Below are 19,814 nucleotides of genomic sequence, written 5' to 3' on the forward strand. Positions count from 1 at the left end.
TCGGGAGGCCCCCAGGTAGGTGTGGTGAGGCCCCCAGGTAGGTGTCGGGAGGCCCCCAGGTAGGTGTGGTGAGGCCCCCAGGTAGGTGTCGGGAGGCCCCCAGGTAGGTGTGGGGAGGCCCCCAGGTAGGAGTCGGGAGGCCTAGGGAGCAGGTGCGGAGAGTCTAAGGACACAGGGTGGACACAGGGGTCCTGCTCTAGTCTGTGTGAGTGTGTCTCCCACGTGGTCTCCAACCAGCATCACCAGGAATCCCTAGAAATACAGATTCCTGGCCCCACCACACTCCTGAACGGGAAGCCCCTGTGGGTAGAGCCCAGCAGCTTCGCACCTGCTTCCAGGCACACTCGAGCCGAGCCGAGGGCCGCTGCTGTGCGAGGAAGCCCCGGAGCCCCCTGCAGAGGCCTGGCGCTCCCCCCACCTGGCAGAGGCCTGCAGACTCAGTACCCGGAGGTTTAATTTCTAGAGAGGTGCTTCTCCAGCACGTCTGTGAGGCTGGAGGTGTGAGTTTAATAAGCCCCCAGGGGCGCCCAGCTCTGGCCTGCGGACCTCACTTCCAGACCAGGGTCAGAGCCGGGCTCACCTGGGCAGCTGTGCACGGCAGCGCCTGCAGCCCACCCGGCAGGTCCGCTTAATTGGCGCCATGTGTGGCCGGAGTGTTGAAGGTTTACCGCTCCCCGGTGACCCTGCGGTGCTGCCCTGCCCGGTGACCCTCGGAAGGCAGCGCTTCCAGCTGAACATGGAGAGCAAGAGAAAGTTTATAAACTGAAACGTGAACCCTCCGACGTCCGTCTCCAACTGGGCTGCTGGGCGGAAGCTTATGTGATTGTTCTATTGGGAAAACCTGTGCAGGTGAACAGACACGTAGAGAACAGTATCTGCATGCAGCCCGCCCAGGCAGTGCTCTCTGTCCACGCACACACGGTAAAGTGAAAGATTACCCAGCCATTAATTCTCAGTTCGAAATTGTAAAGGCTGGAAAGAATTCTTTCTACAAAATCCCCCCAAGTAGCTGGGAATCAACTTAAGAATTGTGCAAGACTCACAACTGTGCAAAATTATAAAGCCTAAGAACACACAAGTCAAAACTAACTGAAGACACAGTCTGAGTGGAAGACTTCGCCATTGTAAGGCTAAGTCTTCCCAAATTAATCTATTAAATCAATTCAATTAGAAAATCCAATTAATTCAATTAAAAGTACCAAATCTTCAACAGGATTTTGGGTGGAACTTGAAAAGCCGATTCTAAAATTTATCTAAAACATACACAAGAGTAGACGATAGTATTTTCAAATAAATGGGACGTGCCCTCATTTGGGGACGGAAAAGCTGCTCATGGGCAAGGAAGAGCAGTTGCCGTGGAGCTCGTCCCTGAGACCCCTCCGGAGGTTCTGGGTCCGTCTCTCCATGGTGTGGTTTCAAAGCCCACCGACACCTGCGTGTGGGGGGGGTAGCTCTGTGCACCCCAAGGTAACCCGGACCAGGGCGACGCTTCCTGAGCTCAGAACACAGACTCCTTCATTTACAGCGAGAATAAAAGCCCCAACTCACACAGGACGGCCAGCACGGTCTCCCCTGGCCACAGACCTGAGGTTCCTGGACTCTGCGGTGGCAGAACAAGGTGCTGCTCCCTAAGTTCTTTCACAGCGTCAGGTCAGCCTGAGCCGGTGACGCTGACACTGTGACAGTGACAGTCCCCGGCTTGGTCTCTGCCGGGTCAGCCCTGCCAGGTCTGTTCCAGGGCCCTGTCACTGTGTGTCTTTTGCTGATTCACTTTGGTTCTTTTTTAAAATTTAAGTTCATATCCCCTAATCTTACTTTCCCCATCTTTAACTTTGTGTATCTCTGGTCTTTTTGTCCTTGTTAAAATTACGTTATTATTTCTAAAGTTACACAGCATCAACCATGGTTGGTCTTGAGATCAGCTATAATGATCTAAACTAATTTCCCCACAATGGCTAGTTTTACTGGTTCTTAGTCTTTTTCACCCGTAAATTTAATGTAAGGAAATTACCTTGTAAGGAATAGTGGATATAGGATGTTTTAAAACCCATGGAGGTTCTCACAGCCAGGAGATACTCAAAGACCGGGAGAGAACATTCTTTCTGAAACCAGGTCATCAATTTTTAAAAATTATTTTTACATGTTAATAAGTCATGAGGTCTGAAGGGCTGCAGGGACAAGCCAGACTGGTCAGGAACCCTGCCTTGGTGGCAACTCCACGCCCACCGAGAGTGCTGGGGTCCTCCCAGGAGGGCGGGGGGTTAACCAGAGGCAGGGCAGGTGCACGGCTTCCACGGAGGGGCCGGGCCCTGGGGACCTGCGAGTGGCTGCTGAGGCCTGGAGATGCTGCTTGCTGCTCCCGCAGAGCTGACGGAGGGGAGGGGACCAGGGACCCCTGCTCACCTGCTTCCAGATCTAACGGGAGCCCAGCAGCAAGTGCGAGCCCCGTGGGGAAGCAGGGGAGGGGGAGGCTGCATGGCAGAGAGGAAGGGGCTGCGCTCAGGTGCCAGCCCAGACCACTGCCTGGAAGGAAGTGCTGCGTCCCCTCAGCCGCTGTCCCTGCCCCTGGGCCTCCAGATCTTTCCCACATTCCCTGGTGCTTCCTGTTGCAAGTGTTTTATTTTCTTTCCAAAGTATTACGGTTACAAATGTTTGTGGTTAAGTGGATCACTTTTGTCGTGCTTGAGTCAGGGTGTAGGTGTGCCTGTCACACAGACAGTGGTCATTGTGCCCCTTGGGTAGGTTTTCACCTCTCCCCTCCTCCCTTCCCCCCCCACCCCCAGCTTGACTTCCACTGAGTTTTCCTTCCCACTGTGCACACCTGTGATCCCCGGTGAGTTCTAATTGAGTAGCGAGTACATGTGGTGTTTGTTTTTCCATTCTTTAGATACCTCACTTGGGAGAATGGTCTGTAGTTCATCCAGGTTGTTGCAAAAGGCATTAATTCACCCTTCCTCATGGCTGAGTAGTACTCCATGGTACACATATACCACATTTTATTAATCCACTCGTGTATTGACGGGCACTTGGGTTGATTCCACATCTTTGCAATTGTGAATTGTGCTGCTATAGACATTCGAGTGCACGTGTCTTTTGGATAAAATGACTTCTTTTTCTGTGGGTAGATACCCAGTAGTGGGATTTCCAGATCAAATGGTAGGTCTACTTTTAGTGCTTTGAGGACTCTCCACACTGCTTTCCACAGAAGTTGTACCAACTTGCAGTCCCACCGACAGTGCAAGTGCCCTCTCCCACTGCATCCACGTCGGCACCTGTCGTTTGGGGGTTTTTTTAACAAAAGCCGTTTGAACAGGGGTAAGGCGGTATCTCATTGTGGTTTTAATTTGCATTTCCCTGATGATTAGTGATGTTGAACATTTTTCCATGTGTTTGTTGGCCATTTTCTATGTTCTTTTGCAAAACTTCAGTTCATGTCTTTTGCTCACTTTTTAATGGGTTGTTTGTTTTTTTCTTGCTGATTTGCTTGAGTTTTTTCCAGAGTCTAGATATCAGGCTTTTATTGGATGTGTAGTTTGTGAATATTTTTTCCCATTCTGTAGGTTGTCTGTTTGCTCTGTTGATTATTTCTTTGGCTGTGCAGAACCTTTTTAGTTTAATCAAATCCCATTTGTTAATTTTTGTTGTTGCTGTGATTGCCATTGGGGTCTTAGTCATAAATTCTTTGCCTAGGCTGATGTCTAGAAGAGTATTTCCTACATTTTCCTCTAGAAGTATTATGGTTTTGTGCCTCATACTTGTCTTTTATCCATCTGGAATTAACTTTTGTGTGTGGTGAGAGATGCGGGGTCCTGAATTATTTTTTTTTTCTATCTTGTGTCCTAAAATTCCAAGATTATTTGTTTTGGTCCAAGTCCTTTTCATTCTTTATTAAAGATATTGGTTAGGCCTTCAGATCTGGAAATTTATGGCCTTTATTTCTGAGAATCTTTTTGATTTTGTAAAGATAGTTTCTTCCTGTCCTGTGCTTTCTTTGTTTTCTCTTTCTGAAATTCTGCTATTAAAATATCAATCTTCCTGGATTGGAATCTAATATTCTTATTTTTTTCTCCTACAGTTTCATTTCTTTATGAATTTTTCCTATTTCCAGAAGACTTCCTCAACTTTATTTTCTAATTCTTCTGTTGATTTCTATTTCGTCTCTGTTATATTTTAATTTTAAGTAGGGTTGCCAGATTCAGCAAGTAAAGATCTGGAATGACCCATTAGGTGTTAATTTCTGACGACCAACCCATCATCTTCAGTATCAGCATAAGTACGGCAAAAGGTTTCACGGGACATACTTACACTAAAAAGTTATTTGTTGTTAGTTAGAAATCCAAATTTAACTGGGAATCCTGTATTCTAGATTTAAGAGTTTTTTTCTCAGTCTTCCTCGTGGGAGACTTCTTGCTTCAGAGGAGGAACGTTTACTGCACCTGCGTGAGAATGTCATTATGGTTTGGCCCTATGAAGTTATTTTTCTGCTCTATTTACTGTTCCTATTTCTGCTAAATAACTTTTTTTCTGTTGGCTTATTTTGTTTCCTTTAGATATTTCTCACATGCCTGGACATCATGGGTTGAGCAGCTCTGGTGGGGCTCACGTGTGTTGCGTCAGGTGTCGGAGTCTGTGTGGGGACGTCAGCTGTCACCGTGAGCCGGGCAAGCGTCCCTCCACGCGCCCCACCCCACTATTGCCGGGGTGGCCGCCGCCCCTGCCGAGGCTTCTGGAAGCAGAGACTGGGAGAGAGATGGGCGACCCACCTTCCAGCACCCGGGACTGCGCCTGTCTTGAGGTTTGTGTGCTGCACGTCGCTGTCGTCCTTCGCCGCGGCGAGCGCCTGTCTGTCTGGAATCCACCTGGGTGAGTCTCTGAAGGAAATTTTCTGACTTCTGTTGGGATAGAGAAGAGACAGAGGCCCATATTCTGCCTTTGAAGATTCAGTCATTTTTTCTATTTTTGGCTTCTGGTTTTAAGATTGTGAGATTCTGTGGCTTGGATAGATAAATTCCATTGCAAAAGATTTAGTTTGACTTAAAAACATTATAAAACAAAGTGAATTCCAAATACCAAATGAAGAAACCATATAAACATGAAAAAAGTAGTTTAACTCAACTATTAGAAAATATGAAAAATATAAAGTTTATTATTTATGTGTTATACTGCCTTCAAATAGTGCAAGGTGAGTACACTTAGGGATCTTGATATGGAACTAATTTCATCACATCCAACTTTTTACCATCTTCATAATCAACCCCATTAAAATTTTTTCTTATTTTTAGTAGTTGTATATTTTTATGGGTGCATGTGATGTTTTGATGCAGCCATGCAACGTGTAATGATCAAATCGGGGTAAGTGGGATATCCAACACATCAGGCTTTTATCATTTCTTGGGGTTAGGAACATTCCAATTTCCTTCTTTAGTTATTCAAAAATACATAAGAAATTATTGTTAACTATAGTCACCCTATTGTATTACAGGATCCTAGATGTTATTATTCCACGCAGCTGTATTGTTGTGTGCATTGGTTATCCCCTCCTTGTCCCTCCCCCCGACTGCCCCTCCCGGCCTTTGGTCACTGTCAATCTACTCTCTACCCCCATGAGTTCAATTTTTTTTTTCAGCTTCCACATATAAGTTAGAACATGCAGTATTTAACTTTCTGTGCCTGACTTATTTCACTTAACATAAGGTTCTCCAGTTCCAGACATTTTATTGCAAATGACAGGATTTCATTCTTTTTGTGGCTATATAATATTCCTTTGTGTATCTGTACCACGATTTCTGTATCCATTCATCTGCTGATGGCACTTAGGTTGATTCCATATCTTGGCTATTGTGAATAGTGCTGCCATAGACGTGGGAGTTAAGATAACTTTCCAATATGCTGAATTCCCCTCCTTTGGATGTATAACCTGGGTGGGGTTGCTGGGCCATATTCTATTTGTGTTTTTTTGAGGAAACTCCATACTGTTCTCCATAGTGGTTGCACTAATTTACATTCTCACCAACATTGTAGAAGAGTTCCCCTTTCTCCACATGCTCACCAGCATTGGTTATTGCCCGTCTTTTTGATAAAAGGTATTTTAACTGGGGTGAGGTGATATCTCATTGTGGCTTTGATTTGCGTTTCTCTGGTGACTAATGATGTTGAGAATGTTTCCATAAAGCTTTGGTCATTTGTATGTCTTCTTTTGACAAATATCTATTCAGGTCTTTTGCCCCTTTTTTAACTGGATTATTTGATTTTTTTCTATTGAGCTGTTTGAACTCATTGTGTATTCTAGTCATTAATCATTTGTCAGGCGGGCCGTTTGCAGACATTTTCTCCTATTCTGTGGTTGTCTCTTCCCTGTGTTGCTTGTTTCCTCTGCTGTGCAGAAGCTTTTTAGCTTGACATGATCCTAATTATCCATTTTGCTTTGGTTGCTTGTGGTTTTGAGGTATTACTCAAGAAACCTTTGCCCACGCCAATGTCCTGGAGCATTTCCCCAGTGTTGACTTCTAGTGGTTTTATAGTTCCAGGTCTTAGATTTAAGTCTGTAATCCATTTTGATTTTATTTTTGCATATGGCGAGAGACGAGGGTCTAGTTTCATTCATCTGCATGTGGAAACCCAGTTTCCCAGCAGCATTTATTGAAGAGACTGTGCTTTCCCCACTGTATGTTCTTGGCACCTTTGTCAAAAATGAGTTGACTGTAAAAGTGTGGATTTACTTCTGGGTTTTCTGTCCTGTTCCATTTGTCCATGTGTCTGGGACAAAATTGAAGAGGACACAAAAAATGTAAAAAAAACTTCATATTTAGAGATTAGAAGAATCAATATTGTTAAAATGACTGTAGTGTTCAAAGCAAACTACAGATTCAGTGTAATCTCTATCAAAACACCAATGACATTCTTCACAGAAATAGAAAAGTAATCCTAATATTTACACGAAACCACCAAAGAGCCTGAATAGCCAGAGCCATCCTGAGCAAAAAGAACAAAGCTGGGGGGTCACAGTGCCTGACTTCACACCACAGTGCAGAGCTGTAGCCCCCAAACCACGGTCCTCTTTCCCTAGACAGACATGCGGTGGGGCGCTGAGGCGTGGGCTGTACAGTTCACACTGGAGAACAACACAGATGCAGCGGCACGGCAGGAAATGTCCTGGAAGTTACTCTTGGCAGCTGTGCCACCAGCCCTCACCCTCGAGAACTTATTCTGTCTGAATTAAGCAGGGGGATAAGTTAGCATCGTTCACTCCCAGGGACTTCAGGGTTTGCAAGTGGCAAAAAAGTTTTGTCAATATGAGAACAGTTTATTGGCATGAGTGATCTTTAGTTATGATGGAATTTTCACTGTCATTTAGTTATTATGAAAACCTGCATTGAAAACTCCCCAGACCCCAGGAGTCCACAGGCTCAGAAGGGCCTGTCTCGGGGGCACGAGTCTGTGCGCAGCGTGAGTGTGCACCGTTTTGATTTGTGTAAGGTTCAGTGAGGCCAGGAAAAGGTTTTACACCTTCTAGTCACATATCAAAGAGGCAGTGGAATAACAAGAACATTGTTTGCAAGAAGGGATGTTGCTTCCTGAACAAGGTGATAGCGTTGTGTCCTCACCTGCACCAGGTTTCCAGGTAAACAGGCCAGTCCTCCGCCAGGAAAAGGCAATTCTTTCTGAAGTCTATGCCGTGTAGACGGAACCGAGTAACAACCCAGAGGCATGACTCACATAGACGCAGGGGAGAAGGTGTTGTGGTTGGAAGTTTGTGAAATTTGATTTTTCATCAAGTAGAAAAAGGCCTACGGTCATATGTCGTTTTGCAATTGTGAAGGTGCGTGGACGTTTTAGGAAGGAGACTGGTCACGCGTAGCCCCCGGTGGCCCAGAGCACGTCGGGGTGAGGAGTGGCATCTGGGACGGCCCCTCTTTGCACGCTTTTGTTCATTGTGTGGATGAGACGAGACATTTGCTCGTTAAGCGGAGCCACATGGGAAGCCACGTGGGGAGTGAACCGTGAGGACTGTGTGTGGGAGCGTCCGTGTGAGGTCCGCCTGCACCAGGAGAGGAAGGTGGACGGCCTGTCCCTAGAGGCCCGGGAATGAGCCAGATCGGCCCAGGTCTGCTGAGACCGCGGAGTCCGCGCCGCATCCTGTCCTGTGGACTCACGGTTCGAATCCCACAAGGCAGTTTCCACTCGCAAGTACTCGTCATGCTACTAAAACGTGAGTTTTCCGTAACGTGAATAAAAGATAGCAATCTCAGCATTACGGAGAACCAAAGGTGGAGGAAACAGTCTCTGTTCTTGTGTAGTTTTAAAGAGCTAAATTGTCATGAGTTTGAGAATATGTTACAGGCAAAAGGCAGGGGGTGAAAAGTCCTTGTTACTGGAATCACACTATGAGCAGTGATATCCCCAAAAGAAACTGATCAGAACCTTTTGACGTACTTTTGGCTACAAAACCTACTATTTGGGCATTAACTAATGATAAATAACGATACAAAATCAGAAGCCACTAACTGAAAATTTAACATGTTAATTCATTTGTCTAAATATGTTTCTCCATGATTATTTTTTTTATAATGACAATCTCTTAAAATTAGGATAAGGCAACCAACATTAATAAAATATTATCAGGATCTACATCAGACCCACAAGAATAGGAGAGGGTGAGTTTAAAACAATCTCTCCAAAAATATAGGTAACACCGAAATCTTTTTACTTGGGGATTTGTGGATAAATTCATTGTTGTGATTTGCTTTGAGCACCCTCGCCATTCGTGTAGAAATTCCTTATCAGATCCATGCAGAACAGGGCAAGCACTCCCTTCGTGTTGCGTCTTTCAGAATCTGGACGCCGATGGGGATTTCACTGTGTCCTCTTCCGTGACTCGCCCTCCAGCCCCCACCCCGCCACCGTGGCTCCAGGAGAGTCCTCTGCCCAGATGCTTTGTGTTGGGACAATAGGAAGTACAATGGGGACAGGAGGTGACTTCCGGGGGTCCAGGCTGGAAGACGCTGCCTTCCAACAGCTGGGGCAGCATTAACACTTTGACTGTTGTTGAACACAAGTTAGTGTTGTGTCTTCACCACAAAGCCTGCTTTGCCATCATGTTGGGCCTCTTCCTACCTATTCAGCACAATGTTTTGAAACCCAATGGCCTGTATATAGTGATCTGTATTAAATGTCTTATGAGGAACAGCCCAGTGCTCAGCTAGGTCAGTCCCTTGAGCTCCAGTTCTGTCACTTAGACTCTACTTTCCTAACTTCCTGTAATTTTCAGATTTGATTGACGGATTATCGTTTCCTCATTCATACACTCATAAACAAACACAAGACATAACCCAGGACAAAGAACTGTGACTTACATTTTTGGAAGCATCTTCTAAATTCAGTTGTCAGTCAATGGAAACACGAGACATTCTCCTATGCAAGACAGGAGGCATGTGATTAAAGTACAGATACAATGTTTCTCTCCACTGAGGAACTTTTAGTCTATAATTTCATCAGTTAATTTGAAGCAACACTCTTTGCTTGTTGCAACTCAGTTAGGAGATCACTGCAAGGTGCTACAATGTAGCTCATACTTCATCTTTTCCAAAATGGTACAGTAGCAACAGAGCCGCCGGTGCTGACATGGTGCCGTGGAGACCCTCGGCTGGCTCGTGGAGTGCCGGGGCCTCCCTTGGCATCCAGGGGCGGCTCTGAGGCTGAGTCTCATAATGAAATGCAGTGAATGACGTCTGTCATTTCCAGTTCTAAATATCAAATAGTTAAGAAGCTACGGCTTTGTCATGGCCTCTCCTTTTCTCTTTCTGCCGGCCGTACACAGATCTAGGAAAATATTATACACCCGAGGCCGTGGTGGGACACCCACACTGAACTGTTACAACGGGAATACACACCTTTGGTTTGGAGCCACCATGATTTTGGGGTTGTCACAGCCTCAGCCTACTCTGGCACTCCAGTACGTGCCAGGGGGTTCTAAGCACACATGTAGATGCTAATTTATTTAATCCTAAAACAAAATAAAACAAAACAGTGAGGTCAGCACCAGTATCATCTCCGTTTATAGCTGAGGACACTGAAGCCCAGAGAGGAAGGGGTTTTGGCCAAAGTCTCCTAAGTGGGGTTTTCGAGCCCAGAGCGCTGGCTCCAGAATTCAAGCTCTAACAACGGTGCTTGGTTTCTGCAGAGAAGGCGTCGTCAGGGTCCCCGAGGAAGTATCCCACCGCTCTCTTGCTGTCCACGTTCCGCTGTGCCCCCCGCCCCAGGACGACCAGCACAGCTGTTTACGTGAACGAGCAGGCAACGTGATTGTTCTGATTTTGCTGTGTGGTGACAGTGACGCTGGACCCTATGCCACGTTTGTTACCTTTGTGTGCAGCTGATGCTCAAAAGCGCTCTGCAAGGCAGGTGCTGCCAGCCCGGATCTACAAAGTGACTTCCCCAGAGCACGAAGCCGGCTGGCGGGAAGAGGAGGAGGCCTCGCTCCGGGCTCCGCGACCGTCTTCTCCTCGGCACCTCGAGGCACCTCACAACCTAACCGACGGCCCCCAGGAACCGGTGCCGGGTCTCAGCGCCCCGCGGGTTGTGCTCGTCAGGTGCTTTGAAGGAACCTTTCTTTCTTCACTTTTGACCCAGAAACCGCCTTTGCAGAGAAACAAACTCTCCATCGTTACCCACCAGAGTTCAAATGCCGTCGCAGGGGCCCGGCGGACACATCTGCAAGTCCTCAACGCACCCTCTTGGCAGCCGGGGCAGGCGCAGGACCGGGGGCTGCAGTTCTGGGCTGCGATCCCGACCCGGCCGAGAGAGCAGCCACGTCCCCAGCTGTGACCCTGGGTCCCTCTGCTGTGCTTGCCCTCGCTCCCCAGGCCCCGCCGCCCTGCTCAGTGACGCGGAACGCTCGCTTTGATATTTCGATATTTTGTTCCTGCTTTAAAACATTCCTCTGACTCCCCCACCGCTCACTGCAGTTTAAAATCATTTATTCGCCAAATATTTACTGAGCCTCCACTGTGGTCGGGCATCAGTCCAGGTGCTTCACTACATCTGCTCGTGCGGCCTCCAGGGGTGGGGGGAGCGAGGAAGTGGGCGGGGGGTGCGGACCGGAGTGGAAAGACGGACAGACGGACGGACGGACAGAATGGGGCAGAGAGGAGGCAGATGGGTGGGGTGGTGGGGCTACTTCTCGCACACGGCAGGACGGGCAGGTGTCCGGTTTCCTCTGGTTCTGGCCCCAGCGCTGGCTCCCTCCCCCACGCACCTCCCCACGCTCACGGCCGGGATCTCTCGCCGCCCTCCAAGACTCAGCTCCAGTGTCGTTGTGCTGAAAACCGCCCATCTTCCAGGCCCACCACGTGTGTCCTTCCCTTATCTAACGCCCTCACGCGGCTCTCCAGCTCCTGCCGTGATGTCCTCGCCAGACAGGGAACTCCGTGAGGGCAGAGACCGCGGATGCTGGATGGAGCCTGAGCTTCAGAGTCAGCCGTGTCTGTGTCACCTGCTGCCAGGGAAGCCACGTACATGTCACCGAAGCACTTTTTGCATCAGGTTCATTCCCTATTAAACAGGAAAAGTTTGTCCAGCATGGGGAGTGGCCGTGGGGGAAACTGAGATGTCCCTTTGGAAAGACTCCCGTCTCTAAGACGCAGCAGAGCCCGACATGCTCAGACCGTGCGAACAGTTTTCTCCCATGGGTGACGTCACGTCCGTGGGTTCCCAGGTAACTCCCAGAGTTAGTGCAGCTCTGGCCCAACTGCTGAAGAAAGGACAATGTGCATGCGTGTGCATGTGTGTGTGTGCACACACGTGCAAATCAAAGGTGGTGAGTGGTGCCTGCCATGCAGCTTCGTGGCTCACGCAGGCGCCAAGGAGCTGCAGAGCCCACACGTGAGGTGGGCTCCTCAGGGAAGTGGTGACACGCGTGGCCCAGTGGCTTGAGACAAACATCGATCGGGAAAAATCAGTTAAGAATCTCTGAGTTGAATCCTATGGGGGGGTGATCTCAGGGCTTTGCAGCTGCCCCTTATCCTCATGTCACTTTGGGGTCTCGACTACCCATGGTCAACAGCAGCCAAAAATATTAAACAAAATATTCCCACAATAAACAATTGATGAGTTTTAAATCTTGCACCGTTCTGCGTAGCCTGATGAAAAGCCTGGGTCTGCAGCCCTGACCTCTCGGATGCTGAGCTCTGTTTCCAGCTCCAGCGACACCCGCACTGGGCCATCCGGGCTCCACTTCCTGCCCCTGCGTCCGTCCCCGACCCTCTGTCCCACGGCTTCTCCGCTCAGCAAACCTCCCCAAACTGCCCCTTCCCCAGGCTCTGAGTCCCTGCTGTAGCTCAGCACTTTCACACTCACACGTTTTGTTTGCCAAGTTTCTGTCTCACTGCGTGGGCTGCCAGGGCAGCGAGGCAGGGTCTTTCTCCGCTGTGTTCACCTTGGCACGCCGTGTTCTCAGAGTAGACATTTCTGAGTGAAAGAGTTAACACGAAACGCGTGTGAATTGTGTCGCTGTGTTGAGATGCGGGTGCAGGAGAGGCGGCCCCTGACCGGTCTCAGGAACAGGCCAGGGAGCCCCATAGGGTTAGAGGCCTTCATAGAACAGAAATTTATATTTGCCAGCTTTTAAAGAATTCCATAGGCTGATTTTTTTTATTTTTAGTAGTGAAAAGAGCACAAATGCACTTCTAGAGGAGGTGAAGGAGTCTAGTTTCGGTGAGAGGGGGCCATTGCATGCACCCCGTGTTTCCTGGAATTCTGGCTGTAGCCGGGGTACGGCCTCCTCCCTCAGTGACCGTCTGCTGGGAGGGGTCCCGCTTCACTGGGGTTTTGCCACATTTTGCAAAACTCGTTCGGTCTGCCCTTATCAATGTGCTATTTCCCCAGAGTGATCCTGTCTCTCCTTACTCTCCTCCTTTCCCTTCATGGGGAGTCCTTCCCCCCTCAGTGGAGTCCCGGGTCTTTCCTGCACCTACGTAAACAACTGGTGCTTCATATGTAAACAGCTGCAAGAGTGAGTTGTCGGTAGGTTTGGATGAGGACACAAAATAAGCAAAGAAGAGCTCAAACTCAAAACCATAGCACTATGCATGGACTGTGGGCAGCAAGGTTGGACGCTGGACCATGGTTTTGAGGAGGACGAGTCGGGACGGAGGTTACTCTGCGCGGCTCCTCAGCTCGGCTGCCGGGTCTCTGGAGAAACGGCCTGAGGTGCAGCTTTGTCCTATGCGCATATGGCTGCACGAAAAATTCTCTTTAATGATGAGCTTATTGAGAAAACTGCTCATCTCTTTCTTTAACAAGGCTGGACATTTTCCTTAGAGAAGCTTTCATCTGTTTTTTTTTTTTTTTCTTGTAAATAGAAAAGTAGCCAAACATCTGGGCACCAAATGCCCAGAATCTCTTGGGCCCAGCCATGGGGCGGCTGCTCTCTCTGCAGTGAAAGTGTTGCCAGCTCCTGCGCTTGGCACAGGCTCACGTGCACGCCCTGGTGCAGCAGAGCCGGGACCTCAGTGCCCTGATACAGCGTCGGATCTGCTTGCAAAGAACTGCTCCAGGTCCAGGAAAGGCTGGCACGTCTCAGCGGCTGTGGCTTGGTGCACCACTTGCTTGGAAGCTCACAGCAGCCAGCATGTGTCTTGAGTGGTTCCATGCGGCAAGCCCCGGGTGCACGGCTGTGTCCGAGGACTTGGGCCCTAAGATTGCTCAGCTGACAACTGCACAGGAAAAGCGATCTTCCCAGGTCTGTTTACCAAGCACTTCTGCCATCTGATCACAATCGTGCATGTCGCTGCTCTGTCGGCCGGGGCTCGTGGGGAGGAGGAGACAAAACCTGTGTGCTGCCCGCGGGGCTGTCAGCCAAGCTCTGCTCCCTCAGAGTTCTCCCCGAGGGCCAGGTGTGTTGGCACAAGGTTTGGGGACACATCCCTACAGGTCAGCCGCAGCTATTCAAATCATGCCAGAGGTAACCCTGCTAGATCTTCACGTTCTGCTAATGAGCTCTTCGTTGTGTAATTTCTACCTATCAGGTGTTCAGGGGCAGAGGAGGAAAATAGGGCTGCTGTTTGCTGAGAAATATGTGTGTGTGCATGCATGCATGTGAATGTGCATGTGTGTGTATTATGTGTACATGTGTCCATATGTGTGCATGCATGTGCATGTGTGCATGCATGTGAATGCATGTGTAGATGGGTGTATGTGTCTGTGTGCACACATGCATGTGTGCATGTGCATGCATGTGAACGTGCATGTATGTGTATGTGTATATGCATATATGTGCACGCATGTGTACATGTGAATGTGTGCATATTATGTGTGCACGCATGTGTGTGCATGCATGTGCCTGTGTGTTGCATGTGTACATGTGTGTGTGTGCCTTGTGCATGCATGCACGTGTGAGTGGGTACATGTGCACTCATGCATGTGAATGTGCATGTGAATCATGTATGTGTGTGTGCATGCATGTGAATGTGCACATGTGCATATTATGTGGACATGTGTGTGCATTCTTGTGCATGTGTCCATATGCTCTGTACAAAAGTCCTGCAGAAAGTATTAACATTATGGAAAAAACTAAACAAAGGCTCCCAATGTGTAAATCACTTGCTCATGTCACAGAGTCGGCATCTAATCCTGCACGGGTATAAGCCAGTGTGATTTCTGATCAAGTGCAGGGTCATTCCGGGCCAACGGGAAGTGACTCGGCTCTGCAGCCCACAGCCGGCAGGAGGAGTCCCACAGAGGGATGGGCACTGCAAGGGTTTGGATGGGTGCGGCAGAGTGAATGGAGCCGTGGGAAACCCAAGCTGCCCCTTCAACTAAGGATATCTCCTGTCCTCGCTGCACCTGGTCTGCCTCACCTGAAGAACGAAGAGCCAAATGTCCCCTGAATGTGGCTGTCAGGAATTAAAGGGGGTGACGGGACAATCGCAGGGCTCAGAATGTGCGTTCAGGAGCAGCAGCTGCTGTTATCTGGGCATTGTGCAGGTGACTGTGGAACAATGTGACCAGATGTTTTCTGTCCCCTCAGACACAGTCGCCCTTGCTGGGTTCTTCAGTCCCGCTGGCACCTGCCAGCCGTGCAGCCCCGCCCAAATACCAAGTTCTCTGTGAGACCCGCGCTGGCCGCCCAACAGCAAGCTCCCCCGTGCCCGGCTGCCAGCACCCGCGGTGACCCTGGTGCACCTCCTTCCCCTCCGGGCTGCACCCACCGCAGACCCTTTGTGTCATCCTGCATCTCCGTCGCTGGGTACCTGGCAGGGTCAGTGCCGGCCCCGGCACCCAATCTGGAGGCCCCGTGGTCCAGAAAGGAGTCCTGTAGTTCGTGAGCCCTGTGACCCTGTCGTCCTGCAACAGAGTTTAATTCTGTGGCAGCCAAGCAGGGTAGGGTTAGGGTCAAAGGTCGCTGCTGCCTTTCTTCCATCTGAATCTGAAAAGCTGGGTTCTGGGGCACAGGTCTGCGGGTTCCCTCCGGACGGGGAGCCTGTGGTGGATGGGGCACAGTCCCTGCTGGGGACACTCTGGGAACTTTCTCGAGAAGCCGCTAAGTTGTTTGTAGGGGCAGAGGGAAGGTTTTGTGAGCCTCGTTGAACTTCTGCTTCTTAGTTTCACTTGGTGGGTTCCACCCTGTGTTTGAGGAGCCCCTCTCCCCGATCTTCCTCGTTCCTTTACAACGATATTAGTCGTCCTCGATTGCCCTGACTTCCAGCTGCAGAGGAAGCAGCTGGGATCCTTTCGTGAGGGCGGTCGTGCTCTATGCTCTTAAAGGCAGTTTTTGAAGTTTATAATATTTTTTAAAAGTGAGTGGTGGAGCCGTGTGGCAGCAACGCCACGTGCGTCTAAGCCCATCTGCCACCTCAGCCAGTGACGAAGCCAAATTCACAACTTGTCCAAAAGTCTAATCATCACCAAATGTTCGACCAGACCCCCTTGGATGCCCCTCGCTTGCCCGGAGACACACACACGCGGTTCAGCGGGAAAGATGCGGCACGTCCGCGTCACGTCACAGAAATCAGCCTTTCTGCCTTTACTCTCAAGACGGCCTCTCTGACCCAGGACATGGCTCACTGTCACCCAAGATCCGAACTTCCCTCAAACACATGCGTGTGCGTGTACCCGCAACAGGCACAGAAACACACGCGTGGTGCGGAGAGACAGGCACAGTCGTCTCCTCTGAAGCTGCAGCAGGAGCCGCGTCGCCCGGGTTGGCAACGGGGCACGAATCTGACGTGAGTGAGTCTGGGAACCAACACGAGACGCTGTTGTTCGTCAGCATTTATTTTTTTAGTTACAGACTCTATTTCATGGAGTTTTATGTTTATAGAAAAGAAAGAAAGTGACGGCCCCCGGACAGACGTGCCCTGTCCCCGCCCCTCCCCCCACGGTCTCGTCTTGCATTTGTGGTGCGTTTGTCACGGTCGGATGAGCCAACCCGGAGCGTCATTCTTCACTGGCGCCCACGGTTCATCTCAGGTCCGTCCTCCTGTCCAGGGTCCTGAGTCCTGACAGACGCGTGACGTCCTGCCTGCACCCCCGCGGTCTCAGGCAGGATGACGTCGCTCCATCCTTCCCCAGTACTCTGGCTTTACGCAGATCTGAAGTTCAGACCCGATCATTTCTTCCTTTCTAAGAACTTTTAACATTTCTCACAGGCAGATCTACAGCACAGATCCCACCAACTCTTGTCTGAGAAAATCTCACTTCCCCTTCATTTTTGAAGGATAACGTCACTGGGTACAATACTCTAGGTTTTAAATATTCCTCCACTCTCGTCTTGTTTGTGTTGTGAGCAGGAGTCTGATGTGATTCCTACCCTTGTTTCTCTCTAGGTAAGGAGATTTGTTCTAAATATTTGTATTATTCTCAAGATCTTAACTATCTTCAGGTATCTCACCAAGTTTCAGGTTGTTCCCCCTAAACATTTGTCAGTGTTAATTTTGCCGAACTTATGGAAGCATTTTCAAATACACAGATCCAGTTTCTGAGTCTGAAAACAATACTGGCATGGGTGGCCGGGGGGACCCTGCCCCTCTGAGCCAGTCTCCCCTGTCCCGGCAGCCACGTGGTCCTGCGTCCTGCCCCTCGTGGACACTCCCAAGGAAATAAGCACTTTCTAAGAAAGTAATGACGTTTAGTTTTTGTTTCACAAAATCTAGGTATTCATTTAGAAAATGCTCAAATACGTTACGTGGTTTAATAACAAGGGAGAGGGCACATTAATTTGATGCCAATTTCATATTAATCAGTACGGATTGTGTGTCAAGAACCCATGTAAGCCGTGGGCCTGCGGAGGTGAGTCCACCTGTGGCCCCCAGAGAGCTCCCGGCCACTGGGACGGGGCGGGGCCGTCCTCTGACCTGTGCCCAGGGTCCCAGTTTCCCATGCAGAGAAGATGGGCCTTGTCAGTTACGGCCACGCTGCGAGGGGAACCGAGGGCTGATTGGAGGATGTCGTTAGAAAGGCAGTAACTAAACAAAACAGTCCAGTCTCACGGCTGGAGGGACCTGGGGGGTCATCTTGCCACCACCCCACCCTGAAACCAGGCAGTGGTGTCTGGACAGCTGAGCAGCCCAGGGGAGGCGGGTGGGGCGGGGGCAGCTGCCCGGCTCTCTGCAGCCTTTGCCTCCCGGAAGCGGCCTCACTGCGGACGGACGTGGGGGACGATCAGTTTTGCTACCTGGGCTGAGATCACTCCTGCTTCAGGGGGCTCCAGCCTCTCGGCAGGTGAGCAGCTGAGCACTGCAGAGCAGACACTGGCAAAGGGTACGACATAATTCAGTACTCATCTGGGTTAAAAGTATTGACTTAAAGTCAATGGACACAGCTCAGTCTCTGCAAGAAAAGGATGCTTTCATTCTGACTGCGTGTTTGTTGATGAGAGTTTCTCATCTAGGTGTTGAACGTGAGTCCTCAGAGGAGCAGTTGTCCAGCTAGAGGGGCGTCTTCGTTAAATCCTCCACTTGTCTTGCTCAAGTTTGGTTTTACAGAACTTGATTTTCTTTTCATTATATGTGAATTATTGCTAGATTCCAGAAAACTTTCAAGCAATTGAAAAGATTGAGAACAAAGCGGTGATTTGATTTTCAGCCTCTGAATGCCTGCTAAAGACGCCGCTCACATTCTGGCATTTGGCTTGTGTGATGAACATAGTGAAATTTCTAGTTGTAACATAAAATTCCTCCAAAATTCAAAACACGACTACTGCACCGTTTTCCCAAATTCCCCCTTGCTATTTTCTTCTGGCTAGTTCCGCAGTGATATCATCGTTATTTAAAGAGGCCCCGGGCGGAGCGTGGTTTCCCATGAATGGAGCGTAGACGGGAGCAGCTGCTGCGTCTAACTCAGCACTTTGCTCCTCAGAGGCTCTGCCACAGCTTCTGCACCCGGGCCCGACGCACCGGGGCCTCCGCATCAAGCGATTTTGTTTGAAGTTGTTTTGCTTCCGCCTTCTTAATCGAGTCAATGCTGGGTCTTTTGGGTGCTGTGAGCACAGGGCTGGGAGCAGATGCAAAATCTTCCCGTCTGCAAAGAGTCTTGCGCGTCTTTGTGGGTATCTGCGGGACGGGCTCCCGGCACCTTTGAAAGGATCGTCTGGGTCTCGGAGGCACAGGAAGGTCTGCATGGCGTAGGACGTGTCCACCAGCCTCTGGAGAACCTCGGGGCGCAGCAGCACCCACAGCCCCGGCACTGTGCCCTGACTCGGGGTTTATAATGAGTCAAATTTTCAGACATGTAATAGTCACTGAGTATAAGCAATTTCTCTCATTAAACATTTTTTTAAGCAAACCCTACCTTTGCTTTCTCGCTTTAGGAAAAATGGTGTTTTGATCAGAATCGAAATGTTCCTAAGGTTGGCATGATCGTACTCACTGGCCGTAACCGTGGAGCGTGGCCCCCCGTGAAGACCTCGACGCAGCCCGCGTCCCCGCCCGGGACTCCGTGCTCTGCTCTTGGCGACCCACTGGGCTGTCGGCTCGTTTTCTCATAGAAAGGATTTCGCCTTCCACTCTGGGGGAAACAGACCCGTGAAATCGGTGACCCTGACCTCACATGAGATACGTAAACTAACACTGTTCCAAAAACTGGCATTGCCCGAACTGAGACGACCAAATAACTGAAACATTGCTCCAAACAGACGCACTCCTGGGAGAAAGACCCTGGATGAGTCACCCCGAGATTGCCCATTGGTCGGCCCAGACCAGGCTGTGTCCCGCTGAGCACAGACAGGGAAGGGGCCACGTCTCTCGGATTCCGGGTCTGGAGCAGTCTCTCATCCACCGTCAGGCTAAATACAGTCTATTTTTCTTTTTAGTTAACAGTTTTGCTATCTGCTGTGCATATATAAATAAAATGAAATCTCCTTCTGTTAGTTAACATTTAAAAATACATGGAAATAGCTGGGTGGGTTGTCACTAAATTAGGATTGTGAATTTCGGGTGTTGTGACTGAAAAGGCAGCCCCTGCCCAAGTCTCAGCCTCACTCGGGGGGTCGTGGACGCCCCACAAGGAGCCTGGAGCCGTCCCCCTGCAGGCGGGAGGGAGACGCACGTGGTCCCCCGGTCCCGGGAGGACTCGCCACATCCTGTGAGCTATAAATACAGAAAATAAGCAGTTTCCGGTATTAGCCCCAGTCACACGCCGCGTGGCAGGCTCTGATTCACAGCTACCGCTCGCCACACCGAGGGGGCCGGAGCAGCAGGACACACTCCAGCCCCTCAGCCCTCGAGGCCACCGCGACCTCAGCCATGGTCCCTGCAACGTGCTGGGACATCCTTTTCCATTTCAGTTGCTGTTTCCCACCAGGCAGCCCCCTCCCCTCC

This window comes from Lemur catta, chromosome 4 (genome assembly GCF_020740605.2).
Source record: "Lemur catta isolate mLemCat1 chromosome 4, mLemCat1.pri, whole genome shotgun sequence".
Lineage (NCBI taxonomy): Eukaryota > Metazoa > Chordata > Mammalia > Primates > Lemuridae > Lemur > Lemur catta.